Below are 8,390 nucleotides of genomic sequence, written 5' to 3' on the forward strand. Positions count from 1 at the left end.
GGGATATGGGTTAGAGAGTGCTGCTGGATCACACATTGCCCATTTTGCATCACACTGAGTTGTGTGTTTTAGGGAAAGGTGCAGTGCCTCCTGTTGAGGTTCAAATAGTGGACGTGTCCTCTGTGTATTCATTGGTCATCTGAATGGTTGGTCCCAGCAGGGTTTTGTGACCGCAGCAGATCTGAGAGAGTCATGCCTGCCCTTTCTGGGCCACGGGGAAACTAGGTCACTGGGCTGTCAGTTGTGGTAGTGCATGCATGCATGCGCGCGTGTGCGTGTGTGTTGTAAAATAGGGCTTTTACATAAGAGTGGGATGTGTTCAACAGATATGCAGTACCACTGTTGCAGAGATTCTCTCACACTGCAGTACAACGAGATAGACAGAGACTTGGTTGAGATCCCTAACAACGTCAGAAAGGCAGGCTTATTATCATAGTCAGTGTGCAGCGTGTAGAGAGAGTGGAGGAGATTAGATGCTTCTGGCCTTTTGAAGTATATTTTCCAGTCATTGTGTGATGGCAAACTCCATCATGTATTTGAGGCAGCACTGATAAGGGGCATCTGTTATAATTGCAGTGGCATTAAAAACCCTAGTGAGAAATAATATAAAACTATCTCCTCTCCTTGTTTAAATGAAAACGTTTCCCTCATTTCCAGTAAGTGTCATTAATGTGTGTTATTGTAAATCCAAAGAGGCCGGCATAACAATGAGCACATAGTTATAGGAATGCATTTCCAAATACCCTATATATACAAAAGTATGTGGACACCCGGCCCCACATCCAAATTAGTGGATTTGGCTATTTCAGCCACACCCATTGCTGACAGGTGTGTAAAATCGAGCACACAGCCATGCAATCTTCATAGACAAACATTGGCAGTAGAATGCTCTTACTGAAGAGCTCAGTGACTTTCAATGTGGCGCCATCATAGGATGCCACCTTTCCAACAAGTCAGTTTGTCAAATTTCTGCCCTGCTAGAACTGCCCCGGTCAACTGTGCTGTTATTGTGAAGTGGAACGTCTAGGAACAACTATGGCCCGGCCGCGAAGTGGTAGGCCCCACAAGCTCACAGAACAGGACCACCGAGTGCTGAAGCGCATAGCGTGTAAAAATTGTCTGTCCTCGGTTGCAACACTCACTACTGAGTTCCAAACTGCCTCTGGAAGCAACTTCAGCACAGGAACCGTTGATCGGAGCTTCATGAAATGGGTTTGGAGCAGTGGAAACGCGTTCTCTGGGGTGAAGAATCACGCCTCACCATCTGGCAGTCAGATGAACAAATCTGGGCTTGGCGGTTGCCAGGAGAACACTACCTGCCCCAATGCATAGTGCCAACTGTAGAGTTTGGTGGAGGAGGAATAATGGTCAGGTGCTGTTTTTCATGGTTTAAGCTAAGCCCCTTAGTTCCAGTGAAGGAAATCGTAACGCTACAGCATACAATGACATTCTAGACAATTCTGTGCTTCCAACTTTGTTGCAACAGTTTGGGAAAGGCCCTTTCCTGTTTCAACATGACAATGCCCCCGTGCACAAAGCGAGGTCCATGCAGAACTGTTTTTTTTTTTAGATCGGTGTGGAAGAACTTGACTGGCCTGCACAGAACCATGACCTCAACCCTATCGAACACCTTTAGGATGAATTGGAACACCGACTTTGTGCCAGGCCTAATCACCCAACATCAGTGCCCGACCTCACTAATGTTGCTGTGGCTGAATGGAAGCAAGTCCCCACAGCAATGTTCTAACATCTAGTGGAAAGCCTTTTCAGAAGAGTGGAGGCTGTTATAGCAGCAAAGGGGGAACCAACTCCATATTAATGCCCATGATTTTGGAATGAGATGTTCGACGAGGAAGTGTGTACATTTGGTCATGTAGTGTATAACATGTAAAAGTCACAGTCCATAATCTGTCCATTTTCATAGATCCCTTTTACACTTCAGCAACTATTTCACCAGAGTGGTTAAATAATTGTTGGTGTTTTGAGGGTTTGATTGGATAGTTTTTAATCTAACCCCTTGTTTTGTCTCATTTCTCACTTGTTTGGTAACTAACTATCTTTGAGTCAATTTAGTAATAGTCACTAGCCCTCTCTTGGAATGGGAGTTGAAGGAGAAGACTTGTCTCGGAGGATGTTGATATTAGTGCAGTGATCGACCTTCACAGTGTTAAAAACGGAGCAGGGCTGGATGTCGAGGTGGTGCAACCATTTGATCTCCTGTGTTGGTGTGTGCTGCCTGGCTCTTTGAACTTCACTTTGGACTGTTGGCTTCTTATGATTGGCTAGGGTTGGGTGTCAGGATAGGGCTTCTCTATGAGTCCTGGCCTGGTGCGTTCACTCACAGTGGGGTGAACGGGGGCACAGGGAGAGGACCTCCCCCCACCCTCCAGGACCCAACGAGTGGGGTCAGGGTAACTGAACGTCCCCAGGGGCCCGAGGGGAGCACCATGACAGGATGTCCCTGAAGAGCTGTGGTGACAGGCATTTAGCCCTCAGATCCTGTTGCAGGGTGTTGTTGATGTGCAACAGAGCAGCGCCAGACCAAACACTGCAGACCTCACAGAGGTGTCTGAACATGCCCGGCCTGCCCTAGGACATGTACTCACTCCCCACTCATCCAACCCCTACCATACTTACTTACTCTGGCCCTATACCTGCCTTACTCTGGCCCCATACCTGCCTTACTCTGGCCCCATACCTGCCTTACTCTGGCCCCATACCTGCCTTACTCGGGCCCTTTACCTGACTTACTCTGGCTCCAAATCAAATCAAAGTGTATTTGTCACATGCGCTGAATACAACCTTATAGTGAAATGCCTACTTACAGGCTCTAACCAATAGTGCAAAAAATGTATTAGGTGAACAATAGGTAGGTAAAGAAATAAAACAACAGTAAAAAGACACACTTACTCTCGCCCCACACTTGACTTACTCTGGCCCTACACCTGACTTACTCTGGCCCTACACCTGACTTACTCTGGCCCTACACCTGACTTACTCTGGCCCCACACCTGACTTACTCTGGCCCCACACCTGACTTACTCTGGCCCTATACCTGACTTACTCTGGCCCCACACCTGACTTACTCTGGCCCCACACCTGACTTACTCTGGCCCCACACTTGACTTACTCTGGCCCCACACCTGACTTACTCTGGCCCCACACCTGACTTACTCTGGCCCCACACCTGACTTACTCTGGCCCTATACCTGCCTTATTCTGAGCCCATACCTGATCCACAGCATACACACTTAACATTCCTTCTCCAAATGTATATATATACAGTGGGGCAAAAAAGTATTTAGTCAGCCACCAGTTGTGCAAGTTCTCCCACTTAAAAAGATGAGAGAGGCCTGTAATTTTCATCATAGGTACACTTCAACTATGACAGACAAAATGAGAGAAAAAAATCCAGAAAATCACATTGTAGGATTTTTAATGAATTTATTAGAAAATTATTTTGATCAATAACAAAAGTTTATCTCAATACTTTGTTATATACCCTTTGTTAGCAATGACAGAGGTCAAACATTTTCTGTAAGTCTTCACAAGGTTTTCACACACTGTTGCTGGTATTTTGGCCCATTCCTCCATGCAGATCTCCTCTAGAGCAGTGATGTTTTGGGGCTGTTGCTGGGCAACACAGACTTTCAACTCCCTCCAAATATTTTTTTTGGGGGGACACGTCTGGCACTGCAGGATTTGAGTCCCTGGCGGCGTAGTGTGTTACTGATGGTAGGCTTTGTTACTTTGGTCCCAGCTCTCTGCAGGTCATTCACTATGTCCCCCCGTGTGGTTCTGGGATCATTTTTGACCCCACGGGGTGAGATCTTGCGTGGAGCCCCAGATCGAGAGAGATTATCAGTGGTCTTGTATGTCTTCCATTTCCTAATAATTGCTCTCATAGTTGATTTCTTCAAACCAAGCTGCTTACCTATTGCAGATTCAGTCTTCCCAGCCTGGTGCAGGTCTACAATTTTGTTTCTGGTGTCCTTTGACAGCTCTTTGGTCTTGGCCATAGTGGAGTTTGGAGTGTGACTGTTTGAGGTTGTGGACAGGTGTCTTTTATACTGATAACAAGTTCAAACAGGTGCCATTAATACAGGTAACAAGTGGAGGACAGAGGAGCCTCTTAAAGAAGAAGTTACAGGTCTGTTAGAGCCAGAAATCTTGCTTTGTAGGTGACCAAATACTTATTTTCCACCATAATTTGCAAATAAATTCATAAAAAATCCTACAATGTGATTTCTGGATTTTTTTCTTCTCATTTTGTCTGTCATAGTTGAAGTGTACCTATGATGAAAATTACAGGTCTCTCTCATCTTTTTAAGTGGGAGAACTTGCACAATTAGTGGCTGACTAAATACTTTTTTGCCCCACTGTATATCTAACAAAGCTGAAAAGAACCAAACCAATATTTTTTACCCCTTCAGCAGCACACATTTAGTCACTGCATGGTTTACATCAGAATGGGAGGAGAAATTCTGTCCGGGCTTGCTTCATGTGGTTGAGTCTTCCACTGTGCACATTTAGAGGCCCAAGAAAGGGAAGCAAACCCAACCAATGAAATACACATTCCCTTCACTTTTATGTTTGTAATGAGACGGTTGGTCATTGTGTGAAGTCTTTGTTGGTTCCTGGGGTTATTGTACTGCATTGTGTTACAGAGATCGTCCCCTCATGTAGCCTGTGAATTATTGAGATGGTTTGGGGAAGCCGGGTGGCTCAACATGAAGAGTATATTTTTAGCCTCTAGTCACTAACTGGAGGTCTGAGAAAGAGGTCTTTAGGGGGGACACTCCCTTTTCTCTCTGTTCTCTCTTCCATACTCACCCCCACTCTTTTATTTTCTTCCAACCCCTCCCATTCTTTTCCTAGCCCTACTCTCATCTCCTCTGGCTTTCTTTCTTTCTCCCTCTTCTCTTTTCCACATCTTTTTACAACTGTTATTTGTTTCACATGAGAGGGGAAAATGAAATAAGTAGTGTTCTGATATCAGAAATATAAATACATCTTGTGATGAATTAGTATACTTCATGGTTCAAGGTTTATATGGTCTATAATGGTTCAAGGTTTATATGAAATATTTCAACACATGGCACGAGGGTGCAGTGAGATGGGTTGGACGATACTTTTCTCATCAATCATCTTGGGAAAAAAACGTATACTTAAAAATGGAAAATCAACCAGTCCCCCGTCGTTAACACAATAGAAAGGTCAAATGCTTCATTATCTAAATGTTGAAAGTGCATCGGCGACGGAGAGAAACAAGATGGTGCAGTTTGAGGCGGAGAGCGATGCGGGTGCTAGAGATGGGGGTATGAGCAGGTCCGCCTGGGCAGGGGGGATGTTGTGGATGTGTCTGTGCATCTGTATGTTGTCGTTTGTATAATAATCGTACAAAAAAAAACAAATATTTAAAATGTGAAAACCTTGAATCGTCATGGTCGCCCCTCTACTCATGGATACAGAATGTTAGCATCATGAGGAGTCTGCCTATTCTGCCTGTGCCTCTTTGTATGGAAGAGGAGCTGTTGCACTTGCAATGCAAATGTTCACAAGAGGCCATTGGAATAATTAATTGATGCTTTGATATGCGATAATGGAAGTAGTTAGGAATAATTTATATGACAAATATTTTTTGTGTGTCTTCACCATCCACATAGTCCCACTCCTCACTACTTCTTGCCTCTCTCTCTCTCTCTCTCTCTCTCTCGTGTGGCTGAACAGGGCCCATTTATAATACAGCTCCTTCCATAATTCATCCATTCCACTCGATACTCCCCCAATCCCTTATTTTCCACTTTGATGCAAATTTGTATAAATTCTGTGTCCCACTGACAAAAACAGAATAAACCAAATAAGCATAAAGAAGAGGAGAGAGGAAGTCAGTGCAGTCAGCATTCATTTCCATAGCCCTGTCTCTGTGATTTGATGCTCTGTGACATATTGAGTCTAATTTGTAGCCTAAAGAACTAAACAGCTATGGCCTATTTTGTTGTTCTGTGTTCGGGTGGGTGATGTCACCATTCCTGCCTTTTTAAGGCTGACCTGTCTCCAGTGGTTAGTGTGAGGATGTCAGTACTATTTCTCTGGACCACTAATAGAGGGTTAAGGGGCAGCAAGCCTTAGTAAGGTGGTCAAGCAGAGATCATAGGCTCAGTCATTATAACAGTCTACTGTCTCTGCTCAGCCTCTTTGTCAGACCATTCACCTTTCTCTTGGGTCGTTCCATGTCATTTCAGCAAGCCATGACACCCACCCTCTCAGATTTTTATAAAATGGTTGTGTTAGGCGTGTGTGTATATGGGAGGTGAAGTCAAGTGCAGGAGAGCAGATTATAGTAAACAGGCGCACTTTAATACCGGTCAACAACGACAGCACATAAAACATACTAGTGTCAAAAACACGGTACATAACAAAAGTGCAGCGCCTGACAAATATCCACGTAACAAAAAACAATTACACACAAAGACATGGGTATATGAGAAATGGAGCGGCGATGGCTAGAAAGCCGGTGACGAGGAGAGGGGCCGACTTCGGCGGAAGTCGTGACAGGTTGCTGCAGTTTGAAACAGATAAGATAAGCATTCCTGCAACATTATTTTGTGGAAATAGAATTTGATGTCTGAGAAATTAAGTTTATTGATTTGACCCAAATTTGCCCTTATAATTTATAGGATTCATATAATATTCAATAAACAAAAATATCAAAAGTCACCCACAGATTCCCCACTCCCCACACCAATTTCAACCCGAAAACAGTATACGTTCTCTATGTCTGAGAAGTAATATGGCGCTGCAGCTTGGGGTATTGTTTCTTCATACTATGTAATGTATTCCCAGGGAATTTGGTGATGGTTATTTTCACCAATTCAAAGAAATTAGTCAATTAAGTTGTTAGGTTTATGTGTCACGGCTGTTGAAGGAAGACGACCAAGGTGCAGCGTGGTGAGTGTACATGGTCTTTTTATAAGACAAGACGCCGAACAAAACAATAAACACTACAAAACAAACCGTGAAGCTAAAGGCTATGTGCCATAAACAAAGTCAACTTCCCACAAAGACAGATGGGAAAGGGCTACCTACGTATGGTTCTCAATCAGAGACAACAATAGACAGCTGTCCCTGATTGAGAACCCTACCCGGCCAAAACATAGAAATACAAATAATAGAACATAGAATACCCACCCCAAATCATACCCTGACCAAACCAAATAGAGACATAAAAAGGATCTCTATGGTCAGGGCATGAAGAGTACCCCCAAAGGTGGGGACTCCGGCAGCAAAACCTGAACCTATAGGGGAGGGTCTGGGTGGGCATCTATCCGCGGTGGCGGCTCAGGTGCGGGACGCAGACCCCACTTTGGTGGCACCTCTGGTGCGGGGTCCCTCGTCGCCAACCCCGGACTGGGGACCCTCGTAGCGGGCCCCGGACTGGGGACCCTCGTTGCGGGCCCTTGACTGGAGACCGTCTCTGGGGGCTCCAGACTGGAGACCGTAGCTGGAGGCTCCGGACTGGAGGACGTCTCTGGAGGCTCCGGACTGGAGGACGTCTCTGGAGGCTCCGGACTGGAGGACGTCTCTGGAGGCTCCGGACTGGCCCGTGGGGCAGGCACTGGACTCACCAGGCTGGGTAGACGTACTGTCTAGTCTATGGAGGAGGCACGGGATGAACCAGGCTGGGGAGACCTACTGGAGGCCTGGTCCGTGGAGGAGGCACAGGATAGACCGGGCTGTGGGTGAGCACTGGAGTTCTAGTGCGTAGCCTTGGCACCACTCTTTCAGGCTGAATGCCCACTCTAGCCCGGCACCTCCAGAGCGCAGGCACAGGTCGAACCGGGCTGTGGGGGAACACTGGAGCTCTGGTGCTTAGCACTTGCACCGCTCCTCTTGGCTATATGCCCACTTTAGCCCAGCACATGCGGGGAGCTGGAACAGGCCACACTGGGTTCTCCTGGCGAACTGGGGAAACCGTGCCTAGAGTCGGTGCAGGACTCATCGGGCTGTGGAGGTGCACTGGAGGTCTGGAGCGCCAAGCTGGCACAAGACGTGCAGGGCTGGGGAGGCGCACAGGAGGCCTGGTGCGTGGGGCTGGCACAGTCTTCACCAGACGGCTAGCACGCACCTCAGGACGAGTATGGAGAGCTGACTCAGGTGACATCAAATCAAGGACACGCTCCGTAGGGCGAATGTCGTGCCTCATGCACCAACACAGCAGCTCTCTCATAGCTCTCTCCTCCAATCTCCCCATCAACTCCTTCACTGTCTCTGCTGCGCTCCCCTCCAATTTCACCCCGACTGGCTCTGGTTCCATCCTCGGCTCTGCCGACCATCCCGTGTTCCCCCCCAAAATTCATTTTTGGCGCTGCCTCTCCTGGCCACGCTGC

Source organism: Oncorhynchus tshawytscha, linkage group LG12 (assembly GCF_018296145.1).
Source record: "Oncorhynchus tshawytscha isolate Ot180627B linkage group LG12, Otsh_v2.0, whole genome shotgun sequence".
NCBI lineage: Eukaryota > Metazoa > Chordata > Actinopteri > Salmoniformes > Salmonidae > Oncorhynchus > Oncorhynchus tshawytscha.